Here is a 20,651-nt window from a genome sequence, read left to right as displayed (position 1 = left end):
AAAAAAAGAGGTCTCCTTAAGGCTATCTAGAAGTGTTTAGAGGAAGCCTTGTAAGTTTTAGTTAAAGAAGGCCTTTTTATGACCTTTTTGAACCGTTCTAAGGAAGCCTCGTATATTCAAGTGACAGAAGGCCTCTGCTCCAACAGGTTCTTTTAAGTATGCAATGTTATTATTTTTAAAGTATGCAATGTAATCCGGTTTGTGCATTAGATAAACCCTCTGCAGGAAGACCTCCGTAAGGTCATTTAAAACTGTTTGTCACAAGCTATTAGCTTGTGGATTACATGTGAAGGAAAGTCCTATGCAATTTCGGTAAAATGCACCAAAATGATTTGTATAAGACCTGTCCTTCTTCCAATGCAAGCCAAAAAATAGATTGCATTGACCCTTATGAAAGCTAAATTGTTACTTGGGTGCTGCCTTCTGCTTATAATGTTTTTTTTTTTCATAAAAATCGTTGAAGTAATTTTCAAGAAACTTGTGTTGAATTCAACGGTAACTGGGTAAATTTTCAATCAAGTTTAAAGAAAGCAAATCTAAACTTGAGCACATTTTGTTTTGTTTTGTTTGCATAGAAGGAGTTTGTCGATCAGAATCCCTAAAACTTGTTAAAATTAATTTATATTCTGCATAATATAAAACAACTAACATACAAAACAACTAAGTAATAAAAATGTACCATTTTACATTAACTGCAAAATCCAATCAAGCTTCATTTTTATCTCAAACTATAAAAAAAGCTTACTTAATTTTGGACTAGATAACTTAATTTGAGAATAAGTCCTTTTAAAATATTATCAAAATTTATTATCAAAAAAATCCTCTTCTCAATCCAAAAATGTAGTAATTTGGATTCCAAAATAAACAACTTTGCAAACCTTGATTTTAATTGTTTACATCAATTTATATAACATGCTCTGGTTTTCATCAGGTTTTCGTGATTCAACAACACGTTCGAATTGCTTCTATACCTGCCTGATCATAGACTTCACACGTACTTATTTTTTTTTTTTGTAATCAAACTCTATAAAAACAATCTTACATGAACAACAATAATTTTCTTTGTGTGATGAGTTTAATCGACATCGTCGCGTCTTAGTCGTAAAAAAAAAAACGAATATAAAAGTAATTCAATTTGATAGAATAAAATAGAGAAAAAAACAACTACCTACTAGTTGAGAGTATCACCAATTGTGTCAGAAATGCGCGCGAACGAACAGTTGTTCATCATCATCATCATCAACAAAACAACTATATACTCACACTCTCATCTCATCTCCAGTTTAATTCAATTATATTATTGTGATTTTTATATCTCAACAAAAAAAAAAGATATCAGATACTTTTTTTTTTCTATTTTATTTTCTTTCAACACTCTCTTGCAGCACCACAAAACAACGCGAGTCTATGATTGTTCCGTTTTGGATCTTTTATAAAAACAGCTTATAGTCATATTCGTATATATGCACTAAAACGTCTCCTCACATTAATTGAACTTACGTATCTTAATCTAGCCATTGAGCGGCAAGCAAGCTCATTGTATTTTCAAGCTTCGAGGCAACGCACTTGTTGTGTATATGTCGCTCAGACGAGGCTACAACAACTCGTCTATGCTCTGTTTTGTATCTATTTTCTTTGTCATCTTTTTGTTGTTATCCAATAAAAAACGTGATGTTTCTTCTCTTCCATTTATAATAATGGTTATATAGCCATAAGCCAGGCTCCGCTCCGACTCTCCCTGAAATCAATTAATAGCTCAATTGAATAGAGTCTGCATGATGGAAGATATTGTTCACTCTCTTTGTTATTTTGTTGTGTGTCGTTTGGTTTGTGGGGTTTATTATTAAGTTTTGTCTCGTTGTGTACGGGTATACGGAACGGATAATATGTGTACAATATGTGCTTGCCAATGAAACTTGAAAAGTCAAGTGACCCTGAAGCGGGGGTGATGATGAAGTCTATTTGTTCATCCTGAATTGAAGTTTACTTGTACACTGAGGCGTATACGTAACCTTTTTTTTTTTAATTTGCATTGTATCGGATAAAAAAAAAAATGAGGAAACGTCAAGGGTTGAGGTCGAGAATCAATAAAGGAAACAGGATGAATTTATTATGAAGGCTGTAATATTATAACAATTGGGGAAGAATCTACCCGTTTTGTAAAAACTATACCCATTGTAATTCTGTGTGTTTCAGAAAGTTTGTTTAGATGCTGGTTTTCTTTGAGATTCTTTTTGCCAACTTTTAAATGGAGAAAGCTATAAAAGAAGTTCACTAAAAGACTTTAAAGATACCCAAATGTTAACGCCTTACAAATCGATGAACCATGGCAGCATCCACGAAAAAGTCCTGAAATTTTTAGCAGTACGGCAATTAAAAATTGAAAACAAACTATTGGAGATACAAAAAATCTTCTATAGCTTATTTGAAAGATAATAACCTAAATGTGAATACTAATGAAGGATTCAATCATTAAATAGGGTAAATAGGGGTAAAACAAAATTTGCAAAAATGTGGCTATTTTCTAAACGCGACGTTGAAGAACGTTGAATTTTTTTAATCGATAGATAAATTTATTTTAAGGCTAACAAAGGTATTGAAAAAAAATCTAGAAAATTTCGAAACCAAGTTATAATTTTTTTTTAACTTAAACATGTTGTAGACCTTTGACAAAATACTAAATATAGATAGGGGAAACTTTTTTGACAACTTGAAAAATGATATTCAAAAGATAATAAAAAAAATTAGGGTTCTATTACGGATTTTTTTTAAGTCTCTGCGTTTCGAAATATGAATTTTTGAGAAACACGTACTTTTTAGGGGTATGTTTAGGTAGTTTTTTTTTTTCATTTTTAGCAATTTTTTCAAAAATTTCAAACCAATGGGACATATAAGTTATGGCCATGTGCATGCATTTTGCCAAATGGTATTCAAAAAAGATTTTTGACTGAATAACGGGAAAAACAGGTTTTTTTGGCACAAGTTTTATGAACGTTTTTAACCGTTTTTTATTTTTACCTTTTTTTCTTCAATAAATAAATATATAAAATTTATACTGCAGATAGATATTTGTGCAATCAATTTTGTAAAACGGTAACGGTAACGGTAAAATAAAGTTCTATTTTTCAACAAGTTCCTCTATTTGATTTAGAGCACATAAAAATTGTATTTAACTTGACTGAGCATGCTGATAATAAGTACGACCTTTCATTTAATAAATCACACATAGCGGTAAATTTACTACAAGCTACACAAAGTTACATAAATGTAAAAACTTCAGAAATACCTCAAAACACCTGTGAAGATCTGTTGCCCATGACCAGCCACCAGTGTAGAAAGTACCATAATCTCATTTTGAAATTTCGAGATGGTTGGCTTTAAAAAATCTAACTTTTTTTGTAGACATTGTAGAAATATGATTGAAGTGTGACATTAAAGGTGAAATAATAAGCTTTCACATGATATAATTTTTTTTTAAAGTTCACATATAAAAAAAGTGATTTAATGGTGTTAGAAGATAAAAAAGATTGATTTTTTGCCTTTTTTGATGAAAAGTGATTGGGTTCAATAAATTCTAGCTCTTTTTATAGATGTCGTACAGACATGTTTGATATAAATATTTTGCGCTGAAAAAATAGGAAGGCTTTTAGATGGTATAAAATTTGGGTTGGGGTCAAAATTCTGCTGGGGTTAAAATTCTTTTGTCAAAATTCTGCTTTCAAAATTCTGCTTCACAAAATTCTGCTTTCAAAATTCTGCTTTTCAAAATTCTGTTTTTCAAAATTCTGTTTTTCAAAATTCTGCTTTTCATAATTCTGTTTTTCAAACTTCTGCAAAAAATTAAAAAAGGGTTTGGAAAATGTTAAAAAGCGCGCGCATTTTAACATTTTCCAAACCCTTTTTAATTTTTTGCAAAATTCTGTTAAATCATCTTCTTGAAAAATGATCTGCTTATTTGATAACTTACCTACATAATTTGCATTCTTTATAAATGAATAAATTTAAAAATATGAAGAAAAGGTATTAACTAAACATTTCCGAAAATAATTCAAATTTTTTTAATTTGTCAAAAAAAATGAATACCTATTCAAAAATTTGAATACGAAAAGGAATATCTTGTATCAAACAACATCGGTTCCAAAAAATTATAGATTTTATTTGCAAGAAAGTCAGTCTATGCATTTTAAAAAAATATTTGCGACACTTAAAAAAAATTTAGGAAAGTACCAATGTTGAATTACATTAATGAGGTGTATTTTTCTTTAGTCAGCGCATATGCTATAAAAAAAAAGCAGAATTGGCAGAATTTTTTTGTTCAAGTATAATGCTGGCAGAATTTTGAAAAGCAGAATTTTAAAAAGCAGAATTTTGAAAAGTAGAATAGAAAAAAAGCAGAATTTTGAAAAACAGAATTTTCGTTAAAAAAGCAGAATTTTGAAAAGCAGAATTTTGAAGCCAGAATTTTGACCAGATCCCATAAAATTTATATAAAAAAATGGATTTAATGTTTAAATATTGTTTAAATACGTTTCTTTCTACAATGTCACACCCGTTACATTTTTAAATTATAATAAAAACACAGCTTTTAAATCATTTTTTTTTTATTAACTTCTTTCAAATATATTCTTACTGGAAACGTAATTATATCTCCTTTCATATTGAATACGATATGCACGACTTTTTATTAAAAACTCTACAACGTCACACCCGTTACATTTTATTTGATGAGTTGAACGACAGGTTTAAAAAATGTGATTTGAAACATATATTAACAACTAAATACATTAGGCCTTGAAACCAACTGGGAACAAAAAATAATGTAACTGTGTCACGCCCGTTACAATGGAAATACCCTTTGCTAGTAATTTGACGATACTCAAATTTTGTAGATATTTCAAAAGTTTTCATTAATCATTGGTATTTTTTAAAATCAATAATTCTCCACCCAGCAATGCAGTTTAATTATTATTATCCTTCATTGTCTAATTTGTATCCTAAAAAACCAATTTAATAGATTACCACAAAAACGCCAATGGAACGCCGCCAATAATAATCTTCTTCAGCCAAATCGATACTCGTGCGATAAATTACCAACTTTAAGAAAAAAAAAAACACAACTTGTGTGTCAGAGGCCAACTCATATCTACACAAAAATTAACTCCCCACAGTAGTGGCGGAAAATATAGGGCATTTGGGTTGTTCTTATAACTGGCATCTTATGGCCTGGATCAGTTTTCCCTGAAGATAGATCGTCATTACTTGCACACGAAGACCACAAACACCGACAACGACGACGATGTAGACGAAGACATATGGCTTTAAAATATTTATATGCTTGTGTGCAGGCCACAAGCTGCTGACTCGCGTCGCACCACACTTCTGTTTGGTTCTTTCTTACTAACCGACATAATAAATGTTGTTGGTTACTCCATGAGCTTATAGTTAAGTTTTCCCTAGGTCGTCGTCGTCGGTAGGTTACTAGCTGTAACGAATATTATAACGTTTGGCCAAAAAGAGGCTACCCAAGGAGGTACACAAAAGACTCTTTTCCTAATGCACTATAATCTACCAAGGCAGGAAAAAAAGTAAGAACCACACATCGCGCGCGCAATGTTCCAGAGAGCTCTCCATCTCCATCCAAACTCCCATTGAATGTGAAACTGGAGCCACAGAGAGTATTACAGAAATGCAATAAATTCCAGCTTAGCGGTGAAATTAAATTTAATCAGCGGTAATTTTTACCATCGCTATTCCGGGAATTGCATTCAACATTTCGCATTCGCATCCCAAGCTTAAGCTTCAGAGCATCGGCATGAGATGAGATGAGGTGGGAATCAGGAGGAAGATCCAAAACGAAGTTGCATCGTAGTCAGTTCTATTATAGAGTTGAAGGTAATGAATGTGTGTTATAAGCCGAATCTCTCGTGTGGAGGGTCGCCTCGAGCTCAATGTGTCTGTGGTGCTTTTGCCTGCACCCATAATCCAGATAAGAGGGAAACAAAGGTACAAATGGTCGGTAGAAAGCCTTGTCTGACAGTTTAGAATAGCTAGAGCTGATGGATGCTATTTCTACTGCTGTGTGACCATATCGAAGTGGAGACGAATTTCTCTTTGTGCAAAAAAAATAAATGCACGGAACGACAATAAACATAGACTCGTGTGTGTGTTCGTTTGTCTCCGAAACTAATTTACGAGTCACATTTGTAGAAATAGGGTAAAATAAAGTAAAAAAAGAAGATGAAAATTGTTAACAAGACAATGGAACATCTGGACAAAAGATGCGGAACAATGATTTTGTTTGGAATGACCTATTGAAGAGATCAAAGGTTGCACACTGAATCAGTGGTTGGGAGAGAAATTTCTACAAATAATTGCAGCTTTTGGAAAAAAAGAAATGAGATTTTTTTTAAGTTTTTCTGTTTTTATGTTCACCTGTTCCATCATAACTTTTAAACTACTTGACATAATTCGAAAAATGAAACACCGTTTAAAGCGTTTTTATCGTCTCTAGGTTATGAAACATATGAAGTTGCATTAATATTAATAAAGCGCACTATAGAAGCAAAAGTCATGAAGTATTTTTTTTTTTTTTTTTTTTTGACATGATAACGTCTTATAAATCTTTTCTCCCGTTCTACCTGAAAAAGACGAATACCAATGAAAGATTTTGAAAAATTTAATCACTTAATAGGGTAAATAGGGTTATAAAAAAATTGCAAAAAAGTGGCTATTTTCCAAACGCGACTTTGTAGAAAGTTGAAGTTTTTCTGTCCCAAGTTTTTTGGACCGTTTTTAACCCTTTATGAATGAAATTTATACTGTAGATAGATAATAGGACTATATTTGTGCAAAATTTCGTATTAACAATTTAGAGATAACGGTACAATAAAGTTTTATTTCTTAACAAGCTTTTTATTTTGCTCTAGAGCAGATACAAATTTTATTTAACTTTATTGAGCATGCCGATATATTGATATATCACACATAACGGTACATTTACTAGATGCTGCAAAATGTTAAATTAAAAAACTTCACAAATAATTCTGTTCCCCATGACCAGACACCAGTGTTGGAAGTACCACCGTATTCTCAGTTTGAAATTTCGACATGGTTGCTTTTAAAAAATTCTTAATTTTTTTGTAGGCATCGTAGAAATATGATTGAAGCGTCATATAAAAGGTGAAATAATAAGCTTTCACATGATATACAATTTATTATAGATTGTCATAGAAAAAAATAGATTTAATGGTGTTAGAAGATAAAAAAGAATGATTTTTTTTTTTCTTTTTTTTATGAAAATTGATTGGGTTCAAAAAATGCTAGCTCTTTTTGTTGATGTCGTACAGACATGGATGATATGAACATTTTGAGATGGAAAAACAATAGGCTTTCAAATGGTATAAAATTGTGATATAAAAAAATGGATTTAAATTTTTCACTTTTTTAATTTTTTTCATGAAAAATGATTGTTTTCAATAAATTATTTGTATACCTTTTACGAATTGTAAAAATTTAAGTATGGCTTTATTCTTTAGAAGAAGAAATATTAAAAAATATTTTTTAGCAAAACCACACAACCTGTTTTATGACGTCATAACGTAAAATTATTGTCCCTAAGCCGGGCTTTACTTTTTAAATCTACCGTGACTATGCAATTACAATAAGCTTTGCGTTTGTGATAGTCTTTTTCAAGAATTATTCTAAAACAAAAATAAATGTTGAAATATATTTTAAGTGCAAATTTTTCCTTCCAGATTGTTTGTTGTATCTGCAGAATGATATTAGTTTTTTGGAAGGTTAAAATCTATACTCAATATTTTATGCCTGAAAAATTGAAAAATACATTTTTCTCACACACTATATCACCTGACCCACTGACAGACTTCCAACTTGAAGATATTTCTTGAAAAAATAAAACAAAAATATACAAAATATTTGTAAAATGTTGACGTTTTCCAAATGTGAATGTTAAGCATCAAGCTTCTGCTATTTTCCTGGCTAATGTTCAACATTTTTTGATGCTATATAGAATTTTTGATTGTTTTTTTTTTTATTCGATTTTAATTCCAATGTGCTGGAAAATTTTGTTTTCTCATTCTTTTGTTTTATATAAATTTTCTTTTATTTATTATTTTGAATTTTCAAAAATATCTCTGACCACCATGATGACATTTTAATTTTTATTTCCCTCGATTCCCACTCGCTAGCTTTCGAGTCTATTGTATATTTATGCCACCATTTAGCCATCAGATTCTAAATTGTAAATGGATTTTTAATGAGAATCTAAGTTAGGGCGTTGTTTACACATCGCTAACGTCTTTCATAGCCAACACTCATAAAGAATCTCAAAAACGAATCATCATGAAGCGTGTGTGTCAGATTTTAATGTCACCAACCGTCACACTGAGATTCACTAATAAAATATTGTCTGTGATGTAGCTTTTCTCACTAATTGATTAATTGCTATAAAAATATTAAGTTAATTTGGTGATGATGATTTATCTAATTATCATCAAAGAATGGCATTTTAACAAAAATTAATTACTTAGATTTAATTAGTTTAGATTTAATAATTATTATTTTTTGTTTTGTTTATTTTTTTTTTATGTTTGTTCTTTATTCAATGATGAAAGTACCTACTTTTCTATGTGGTTGAAAATGTTTGAAATTTTTTTTAATCTATTTTTGTGTTTTTTTTTAATTATAAATAAAAATACCCCTGAGTTTTTTTTATAGTTTTTGTGGTTAAATAAACCAAAAAACAAAAACAAACAAATATCACTTGAAAGTAATTAACTTTTTTTGGAGCCATATATTTTTTTGTAGACATTTATGTGAGATACTGTAATGAGGTGATTATTTGCACACATGATACCTAAACAAAAATTTTAAGTATAAATTTCATAAAAATCAACCTTTATTTCTCTGATTTTTATCTGTAGGTATATTTTTTAAACAAATGTTTAGAAACAAAAATATCAAAAATGAAGACGCTTTTGGTTAGGGATTTTAAATTTTAAAACGAATGAGAAATAATGTTGTTCAAATAGGTTTTTATGTGTGTCTTTTCAAACTTGCAAGTGATGCTGCTTGTATAAATCCATTCCATTGAAGGTTTTGAGTGAAACAAGAACAAGGTTATAGCTATTTGAAGGGAACCAATCTGATAGTTTTATGTCCAAAAAAAACTAAAAATTCAAATCTAGTACTATAACTTGCGCAAGGTTTAACTCTATTAACATCTGTCATTAGTTTGGACAAAAAGTGTTTGGTATCAAAATGTCATTTGTTGAAGAAAAATGTTCCTCATAATATTCAATGGAAGCGTTTTGACTTTTACTTCAGCTCTTAGCCCTCCATACAACTTCAATCCATTTAACTCAATATCTTTTAATAGGTATCTTTTAAAATTTTAATCCAAAATTTATAAAATGCAAAGTGAAATCTTATCACAATATGGATAGTTCCAAATGTTCCGCTTACAAAAATGTTTTAGTTTTCTCTTTTTAAAATACATATTTGGAAAAATAAAAGTGGTTAAGGATCATGGAGGTGGAATTTTTTTTTTAATCAAAGCAACATTTACGTAAAGGTTTTTTATCATTTTCCGATTAAAATATTATCCACCATCTCGGAATATATGTATATGTTTTGTTTAGAAAAGTTCTATTTCTATATTTTATTTCATAAAATATACTCAAAAAAGCGTTTCCAAACATGTCCATAACTCAAAAACTGACATTCAAATGGCTTAAAAACATATTAAAGTCAATTATTTTAAAGTATTTCTTTTCTAAACACCCCCTTTGAATATAATTCTTCAAATATTTATCATATTCTTTTTAAAAAAAGTTAATAAAATTCATTATTTTCATTTGATTAATGTTGTCCGCAGAAAAATAACGCATCGTATAAAAATATCTTAAAGCATCAAAATTATAATTATAAAGCATGCAGGTGGTATTAATAAATGCCTTTTCGGTAACTCGTCGAACTTATTTATCGTCACATAATCATTGCCATGGATGAAATAATTAAATCAATGTTTAAATTATTTTTCAAGAAGCGTACACATCAATTAACCGTCATTCCGGGAACGCCAGTTTTGCAATGATTCTAGATTAAAATTATAATTTTTTGTCAATAATATGATAGGTAATCGAGGCCACTAATATATTTCTTTTTTTTTTTAATATTCCAATATTCCGTTTAACTTTGTTAAAAAAAAAAATTAAAAAATATTATAGGTCAAAACGTCATTTCCGGGAACGCTCTAGCAGTAAAAATGAGTTATTTTTCTTATAAAGAAGATAGTGAATTTTTCCAACTCAATGTTTTTGAAAAAAAATTTTTTAAACATCTTGGATTTTTTGACAAACCGTAGCTCAAATTAAGATTCAGCACAACTAAATGCGTTTTGAGAGATGTGACTGATCAAAGGAACTAGATTTTTTTTTTTTTTTGTAAATTTTTTTTTTTGACGTTGTTGTTTTATACTAATCAATTTTTTAGCATTACCTAAAGAAATTGTATTTATCTCCAACTAATCAAACATCGTTCAAAATACTAGACTTTTCTGATAGGAAGTTCCGCTAATTGAAAGTAAAGTTTACATTGAGAAAGACAATATAGCCTTTAGGAGGGTTTAACTCATTACACAGGCGTTAAAAATTAGCGAGTAAGAATGATTTTTTTTTTTTGTTATTATCAATTTAACTTTATTTTTTGAATAAGGTTTTATAGCTCGATCATTTAAAAAAAAAAATCTAATTTTGCTACATTTTTTCTTGGGCGAAAAAGTTATAAAGTACAAAAAGTGAAATTTAATTTTTCTTAACCCTTTCGGACCCAGCGTTACTCTCATGTAACATTTTTCTAAAAATTCGTAAAAAATATTAAATTAAACAATTTCTTAGGTAACGATGGCTTAATTGAAAGATAATAATGCCTAGTTACTGGATTATTACAAAAAGTTAGTCAAATATCATACCTTAAATTTTTTTTATTGAGAAAGGGACTGAAATTCACTTTATATATGGTCATAATTTTGAAAAAAAGATATAAAAAATGTTAATGCTGAAAGTGTTTTGCTTTTTTGCTTAGAAGAAGTAGCATACATTATAGTTTCATAAAAAGTTATTTTCTCAGTTCTCCGACTTTTTTTGGTGGTCATAGGCAGTGCATGTTACTTACATTAAACATTAGTTTTGCTATTTATTATTTTGGAAAATAACTTTTTGCTATTCATATTTCTTAGTTGTGATGTTTTTGACCCGATAATACCGAAAAAACATTTTTTAAAATTGATTTTCATAGCTTGGGTTCGAAAGGGTTAACGGTAGTCAAAAATTGAACGAATCTCTCGAAGTGGTCGAATTTAAGCTTTGCTGCATATTATTTTTGGACCTCAAAAAGTTTTTTCCTCTACTTTCTTAACCAAATAATTGTTTTTTTTTTTTAAACTAAAACGGTTATGTACAGAAACGTGTAATGAATTTGACTATTTTTTTTTAAGTTTAAAGAACACTTAAAATCATTTTGTTGTAGTCATCATTTTGATGAAAAAGAATTCTTTACTATTTAACCGACACAATTATAAAGATGATGAAAAACTTTCACATTTTCCAACTTCAAAGCTCAGTCAATACGACTACATACAAAAAAAAAGTCCTTGAATTCCACTTTAACCCAAACAAAAAAGTATTTAATAAAACATTTTTATTTATTTAAAAAAAAAAAAAAATCCCTCCAATTGGTTGAAAGTAATATTCTTTGGCTTTTTAATTAACATTCAAGAGGCATCACCGCCATCAGCCAGTAGCACTCTATACAATATTATAAATTGTCCTCAAAATAAAAACAAAAAACAACAACAATGGCAACAAAAAAGTTCAAAAAATACACAACACAAAAATATTTACACTCCAAAATTCTTTAAATAAGTAAATATGCGTATAAAAAGCACTTGGTTCCATCTTACTTACTACTTACGAAATGCCTTTGTGCCAAAAGGACGAGAGGCAGTTACCTCCTACTTTATTTTATTACTTTACATTTTACTCCTTGAAAAAAAAAGCTGGAAAGTAGGGTACTACTGTATAACTGGTAGAGAGACTCTGTTGGGGTATTGTAGTCACACTTGACACATGCAAGAAAAAGTGAGGTTAAGAATGGGGGGTTTTTTACGAGTTCGCTATAATATGTTGGCAAAAAGTACTTACACACATAAATACAGTGTGTATGTGGGTTAACAAGGACATACATACTCTCGCTGGATTTGTATTGTATACTTTTTTCATGGAAAACAATTTCAATCGATTGGTGATTTCTTTTGTTTGTAATGTGAAAATAGTGACAGTCGTTGGAAAAGTGTTAAGAAGGGTTATCTGTCTGAAAAGCGGGTACTTTAGTTTTTTTTTTTAAGGGGAGATAATGCGAACAAAATAACAACCCTTTTGGTTGTTTGCTCTAATAAAAGTATTGGAGTTGTGTGTTTGGCAAAAGTTGAATTTAAAGACTTAAATTGAATTGAAAAAAAGGGTGATTTTCAGGGATCAGAGATCAAAGGGAAGCTGCCTTTCATTTATTTCATAATCCGAGTTACTTGAATGTGACCATTTTTACACATAAAGTGGTTGAAAAACAAACAAGGTCCTATTCACCAACTTTTATTGAAACAAACACAAAAGAAAAATGCGTTTTTTTTTTCTATTCTATTAGAATTTTTAAATAAGTAACAACAAGCTATTTTTGAAATTTATTCTAACTCACCGCAATAATACTACAATAATTCTAAATTTAATTTAAGACAAATAAATGCTGAGTTATTTAAGACATTTTTTTTTTATTTCAACAGGCACAAAAAAATAAAGTGTGATGAATTTTGCAGCCCACATGACAAATATTTTCTACTCAATAATAATAATGAAAAAAGTGATGAGAGTGACAGATGATAGACTGACTGGCAAAATGATTCATGGCGTCTAGACTTAGTACCTACTAAAAAGTTTCATTTAACTGAAAGCATTGGTAAAAAAAAGAAATATATTTAATAAAAGACTTAATGGAAATTGTAGGTACTATACTCTTTGAAATTGGTGCCAAATTTTGACAACTTAAAAAAAGGTGTAAAATTTCATTTTTGAATATTGAATTAATAAAACTAATGCCTTATGACAAATATTTGCAGTTTAAACAAAGTATTTGACCACAGTCTTGTCTTGTCAGTCAACAAAATTGACAAGGCAAAGGCGCCATCAGTATTTCTATTTTTTTTTTTTTTTATTATTTTATTTTCAACGACCTTGATTGCAAAATTACCACCTGTTAACCCTAAATAAAAATTCTTTAAAAAATTGTTCAAAAATACAAAAAGCTTCCAAATTTTTCAATTCTTTTGCATCTAGGGACAATTTGTTGAGTTTTTATTAAAAATCTATTAAATGTACGGTGACCATCCGTCCCGGTTTACACGGGACTGTCCCGTATTTCTACAGCTTGTCCCGGGTTTTTATTTTAGAAACCCGGGACGTATAAGTGTCTCGTATTTTGTAATTTGTCCCGTGACTGTCCCGTATTTGCACATTCTCTGATTTTTGTATTTTTCGGATGAAGCATTAAGCATTAAGTCTCCAAAGTCAAAAAACTTTTGCTGCAAGAAACATTGCCTGGACAAATAAATTTAGTTCCAGCTTTTGTTTGGCAGGTTGCTACACCAGGCAAAATGTTTTCGAATAAAGAACAACAAATTTAAGAGTAAAGAACTCAGATAAGTTTCAAAACTCTTAAGGACATGTTAAAAGTTGTGTTTAAGATCATAAAAATCGTCGGTCTCATGAGAAAACCTCGTAACTTCAAAATTTAGTTTTTCAAGATTCTGCTTTTCCTAATTCTGCTTTTCAAAATTCTGCAATAAATTAAAAAAGGGTTTGGAAAATATTAAAAAGCACGCGCTTTTTAACATTTTCTAAACCCTTTTTTAATTTTTTGCAGAATTTTGAAAAGCAGAATTAGGAAAAGCAGAATCTTGAAAAACTAAATTTTGAAAAACAGAATTTTGAAAAGCAGAATTTTGTTAAAAGAATTTTGACCCCGGCAGAATTTTGACCCCAACCCCTATTAAATTTTATTGTTTTACACAAAAACGTTGTTAAACTATTAAGGCCACTTGTCTCTAAGTTAAATCCTTTGCTTTTAATGGAAACTTCAAATTTAAAGCTCTGTTAATGTTTTGAAAAATAAATATGTCAAAAGTTTTTAATTTTAAAGAGTTTGAAGTATAAATTATAAAACATCAAAATGATGGTCCGTAAGGTATTTCCAATAGAAAAAGGCATGTAAACTGTAGCGGGAAACAAAATTGTAGTGGTAAACAGAAACTGAATTAATTGCTCAAGCAACACCAAAACCTTTATTATAGGTCGTTTCAAATCAAAAGTCCCATGGAAAATTGAGCAAAAATGAAAAAAACTCATTCGCTTACTGGAAGGAAGCATTTATGAAGCAGCTGAACTTTTTCTAAAATTACGATAAAATAATGAAGAACAGTTCTTGATATCCCTTTTTTAATTAATTGATCCGTCTGTGAGATTCACTGGGTTAGCCTCAGAAAGCGGAGGCAAGTTTCCCGGGCTTGCATCACTCCATATCCGCGGGCAATACAAAAAAACATACAATTATTTAATTATTTATCATTTGAAGGCAGTTGGGATAACTTTGCCGAAGATATTATTATAGGACAAGGTGAAGATGGACCTTCTGTCCAGTTTATATGATAGCAATTCATAACTTAAAATTCTATTCACATCTTTTCATTTGTATAATTGGGCAGTAAATATCTTATTTTTAATTTTCAATTATTTTGGAGTCGTCACCATAGAAATCATTAATAAACAAATTCAGATTTTTCGTTTGTTTATTTTTTTTTCTAGCATTTCTTTCATTCAAACAAGCATGATTTGTTGTTATTTTTGAGTTGATTTGTCGCAATGAGCCAATAAAATTGAGTTTTTTGTTTATTTGTTCTCAATTTTATTGGAAGGGAGAAAATAAACTCAGAGTCAGGACTTTTGATTTGAAACGACCTATAGTTAGGGGAGCCTACCCAACAGTGAGACACTTTTTTTTTATTGAAATCCACAATCCTTACAAAAATTGTATTAAATATATTTTTTTTTTAACTTTTTTTCCCCAAATTTTGACATTGGAATCGATTATTTCAAAAACTATTAATTGAAATAACTTGATTTAAACTAAACTAAAATAAAGTGTGAAATACTGGCTTTTGAAAAAGGTATCATTCATAACTGTAGGTATTGCCGTCATTTTTAAATAATTTTTTTTTTATTTGGAGTTATTTTTTTTGGAAAATTGCCCCTCACTCCTAAACGGGGGGGAGATACACCCTCCTTCCAAAAGTAAAAAATGCTTGTATTTGACACCTCTACAAAAATCCGTTACTAATTTTCACCGCCTTAGTTATCGTACTATCCCCAAAATATATATTTTTTCGTAATTATGTTGCTTTTTTTTAAATCAAAATCAGAACTCGCAAACTTTTTGCAAATTTTTGTATCATAAATTTCTTTTTCCAATATCTTTGAGAAAAAAATTAATTTTCAAGTATTTCATAAACGTGCCAGTGAAATTTGGACTTCGGATTCGGACTCAGCATACAAAAATCCTTTACAAAATTAGAAAAAGTTGTTCATGATGCTCTATTTTTGTTGCCCACCAGTGTTATTATTTTTATCATCCTAAACATTAAAAACAGTTTAACATTATTTGTCAAATATTAATCTCAATCATAAAAAAAATAATTCTGTCTGTTATTTTCATTATACCTATACATAATTTTGTAAGTATAAGGCAATTTACATTTGATTCACTGTGGCGTATGAGTAACTAAAAATTCATAAAATTAACAAGCATTTTTGATTTCTTTGCCATTAAAACACAGTGTTGCATCAAAAATTATTGAAATAAGACTCGTTTTTTTTGTGGTGCAATCTTTCCTTGAGCTTTGCTTTAATGATTGACCACAGGTTCTCAATTGGATTGTGGTCAGGAGAGTTGCCAGGCCTATTCAAATAATTTGAAAACTATTGATTTTACCTCAAGAATTAAAAATCGTTCTATGTTGGTGACCAATAGTAACGATGAGAGGATCTTGGTTTGCATCTATAAGATAAGGTAATAGATAGTTTATTTGCCTAAAACTCACAACAACAATATATATCAATTAGTTCTCTTATTCGAAATTCGATAGAAACACTATGACTACATTTTTAATTCCATGGTGTTCTTTATCAGTTGCAGATGTTTCAATGCAAATAAGTCGAAAAAAAAACCTCATCCACACCAAAGTAACGGTGTGGTAGAGAAAGACTACGACTGAAGTGGAAGCGGAGCTCAACCCATTTGAAGTGAGTCACTGCAAGCAACTGGCTAAGGATAGAGAGCGAACTGGTGAAAATGGACAAAATGCCAGAAACTCTTCCTCCATTAAAATTCAACTTAAATTCTAATAAAGAAATTTTCTATAATGTAACAGGTAATACTTATTATGCTTGTTTTCATTGATTCTCATGAATTAGTGTTACCAAAAAAAAAAAGTATTAAATAAATCAATACAGCGCTGTCTCCAAGAAACAAAATAGTAGGAAACTCATGACACGGAGTTACTAAGGCCGTGTGCGAATTGCGTTAAAATGTTGGTTAAATTTTCTACCACGATTAAACTTTGACGTTTGGTTAAAAAAGGGATCAAATTTATTTTTTTGCTGTGCGAGTTGGGTTAGAATGTGTTAAATGGGACTTTTTTTTTGAACTACTTTGATTAAAATTCTCTCAAGATAAAACATAATTACCCTCAAAAATAGTTTTTCTTATATTCAATTAATTATTTTTTATAACAAAACCCTGCTGAAAATATATGAAGTTAAATATTCTAGTATAAATATGTAAGAAATTCTCAATTTCACATACCTACTTTTTTTTATTTTTATTGATAATTTTCTACTTCTTTACGACATTTTTAATTCAGTCTTCGAACACTAATTCATAGTTTATCAGATGCCAACAAAAAAGAAATATAAAAAATAAAAAACAAACAACCAATTCGTACATTTTTAATTTTTCAAGATGAATAATAATTTGAGGAAGTACTTTGTATTAATTAATAGCATTAACTTTTATATTTCTTAAAAATCAACGCATTATAACAAAAATAATTCCAAATCTTTCTTGATCTTTCTATCTTGAGAAACGTCATATTTTAACCACTAGTGTCAAATTTTACCCTGCTCCGCAGCTGGGTAAATTTTAACCCATTTTATTCACCACGCTAGTGTCAAAATTTAACCAAACGTCAAATTCGCACACGGCCTAAAATCAATTCTCTGTTGATCTAATTTCGACCAGTGCTGTGTCCGGTTCATGGATATTTGATAACTGATAAATGATCGGTGATGTCTTCTGTTGTATGAAAAGGATCTAAGTAAACAGTGCCAATGAACAATTCTGTTGGAATACAATACAATGGATCACGAATTTTATCAAAATGTTGAAAACTATGTACAATTATATGAATTTATTAATAATTATTGATAAATTCATATAATTGTACATAGTTTTCAATAAAGAATAATAAAAGCTGCGTTCTTTTGGAAATATTTATCTACTTTTTAGTACTTAAAACTACTTTGAACTACTTTTGCTATACTGAAAAAGTAGTTCAAAGCAGCTTTAAGTACTAAAAAGTAGATAAATATTTCCAAAGGAACGCAGCTAAAGAAAATAATGCTTAAATTAATTTTAAAATTCACAAACTATTTTCGAATTTTCAATAACTAGCTATAGTGAAAATAAATAAGCACAAATAAAATACTATAAAAACTTTTTTTTTATTACTTTTCGACGATTGGTATAAAACTTATAAAAGATGCTGGTCTTTCTATACTTGTTTTGTATAAGAGTGCGTCGTTATTGTACATACATATTGTGTTTATTTTCCTTCGAAAAAATTTATTACAACAAATAAAAGCTCTTTAATGACCATTTTATGATGTAAGAGAAGAAAAATAACAAGAAAAAACAAACCTAAGTACATTTTTGGATGCTGTGCTCTGTGTGTACCTTCGCACACAATTTTCTCTCAACACACAATAAGTAGAAGACAAAAAAAAAAAAAAAAAAAAAACAAAAAAGTAAGAAGAAAAAAATAAATAAAAAATAAGCCAAAGCCAACTTAAAAACAACAAACCCATCTGATTGCCGTGTGTTGTTTTGTATCTTTTCTTTGGTTGTGTTGTACCAAAAATAGAAAACGACCGACGACGACCTACAGGATACGGATATACCGACGAAGACGACATAATAATATCTTCTTATATGTGCAAACATCATTTTCATAAAAAAAGTAAAAAAAAAAAATAAAACAACAATCTGTATACACTTACATCATTTCATATCCCCGCTCTTCTTTTTTGACTCTGTGCAAGGATCTCTCTCTCTCTTTTTCTCTCACTGCTCCTCTCGTCTTGATGCGCAAGCAAAAGGATGATTTTTGCTATTTGCCTTGTCCTCCAGCCTCCTCCTACACACCGACACGATGATGATGAGGATGCGATGCGATGATGATGATGATAATAATTGTTGAATGTCCTTTTGTCCTTTATATCTTTTTACACTGTTGTACCCTACTCTTATATAGAGTCGTCGTCTACAAGAGGACACTAGTGTTCGTCTTCTCTTCTTCTATAAGGATTGGCTTTATGCGAGGTGATGTTGTATATTTTTTTGTGTAAGACACCAAAAGTACTTGTCACAACTTTAACCAAGTAAATCCTTAATGACGTAACCGTAAAAGGATGTACTTTATTTTGCACACACAGATACAACACACACACAAAGAGAATATATATTCTTTCACCTGTTAGATACTTTCATAATCTACGATCGAATTATGAATGAATAAACGCCCTTTTTTGAGCCGGACACAATAATAATGCACATTGATGTGGATGGTGGAATATTGAAAATTTTCAAAGTCGCACAAAAGGGCCTGTTATTGTGCCGGTTGTTGGACAAGCTTGATCACTCACGCACATCAAAACCCGCATATAAATGGAGAATCGAAGTGAACACCAACGCACCGTACTTCCGATACCGGATAACGATTAAATAGACACATAGATACTTTTTTCAAATTGAAAAGAACAAATTCAAAAGACCGCTGTAGTTTACAAGGTGGAAAAAGACAAACAACAGAAACCTCATCAAAAGATTCGTATTCGTGTGGGCCGCGGAGGCGGCGGTGAACGAAACACTCTCTTTGGGTGGACCTATGAGTCAGTTCAAAACCTAATCTAAAAGATACTTTTTGTTTTCAAGAGAATCGCAATTTATGTTTAGGCCAAAAAACAAACAAAAAAAAAACAACAAAAGTATCCTCCTTTTTTTTGCTGCTTTGTTACAAGCTTTCTCTACAGTTTATTTATTTATAATTTTATTTTTTTTTTTTTACATTTTTGCTATACAAATTTTGTACAAATTAAGGTCTAAAATAGATACAAATGTTGACCGACAGTAAAATTAATAGTTGAAACCGTGTATTGTGCAACGGGTTTGGTTTTGGTGCATTATAAAAGGAGTTTTCATTCACAAAGTATCTCTGGTGGGTATTATATAGCTTTTTTTTTAGTATCGTTGTTGTAGCTGAGGCTATCGATTTAGCAAAAGTTAACCTCTCACCAGCAAAAATGTGTTGCTTTTTTGCTTTAAAAATTCAACTAAAAAATGCAGTTTTTTTGTTTCTATCAATTCCTTGTGTATTTCTTAAACTTAAAGTTATTTACATATTTTAAGAGCTTAAAATAATAATATAATAAAAAATATCTTCTATGATTATAAAACAGAGAGATACAATTCCGGTTGAGCGAGGAATGAGGAACGATTTTTGCCCAATTTTGTACCTTTTTTTTTTTTTCTTTCTTTTCTTTTATTTGTTTTTTTTTTTTTTTTGTTTGTCTTATTTTTTTTTTTACTTGGTCACGATTAAAATGAATTTTTTTATACGACAACGACGGCAACAACGAACAAACGACAGTGTCTCTTTTGAACTGAGTGTATTTTAACATTTGCCATTGGCTTTTAATCGAAACAGACCCAGAGTCTCAGACAACCAAGCAAAAGAGAGAGAACTAGAAATGAGAATGTGCGAATTTAACTTGAACTTAACTAATGTTTTTATCTAACTTAAAAAAAAAATACAAGATGCAATATAGGCTTTAATTTAAGAGAAAAATTTTGTTTTATCAAAACATAACGAACAAGTGTATGAAGAAGAAGAAGATTTGAGCTCGAGCATGAGCACTTTAAAGACTCTTAGATATTTTTGTATATTCTCTTCAATCATATGGTTTAGCAAAATGGTAAAAAGCTTTTTCTTGTTTTCGAAACATAAACAAATGTAGTTTTTTTTTTATTTGTTTATGATTTGTTGTTTTTTTTTTTTTTTGGGTGGAGCATGTTGCTAAGGTGACCATTTGTATGGTTTTTTGTTCCTTAGAGATTGGACTCGACAGGTGTTTAGCTGCGTAATGAGGTTTTTTGAGTTTTTTTGTTGTAAATATAAATCAAAGTCTGTTTTG

The 20,651-nt window shown here is 29.8% G+C and overlaps 1 protein-coding gene across 1 annotated transcript in view; it reads right to left on the bottom strand.

Annotated features, from left to right (window-relative positions):
• LOC129921278 (alpha-1,3-mannosyl-glycoprotein 4-beta-N-acetylglucosaminyltransferase B) overlaps positions 1-19,976 on the bottom strand; it is a 142,378-nt gene extending 122,402 nt beyond the window's left edge. Inside the window, exon 1 of the mRNA XM_056003062.1 lies at positions 18,459-19,976. The gene's annotated coding sequence lies outside the window, so the exon portion shown is untranslated. The remainder of the gene's footprint in view (positions 1-18,458) is intronic.
• Between the last annotated feature and the right edge of the window lie 675 nt (positions 19,977-20,651).

This window comes from Episyrphus balteatus, chromosome 1 (genome assembly GCF_945859705.1).
Source record: "Episyrphus balteatus chromosome 1, idEpiBalt1.1, whole genome shotgun sequence".
Taxonomy (NCBI): domain Eukaryota; kingdom Metazoa; phylum Arthropoda; class Insecta; order Diptera; family Syrphidae; genus Episyrphus; species Episyrphus balteatus.
This window is presented reverse-complemented; position numbering and strand designations above follow the sequence as displayed.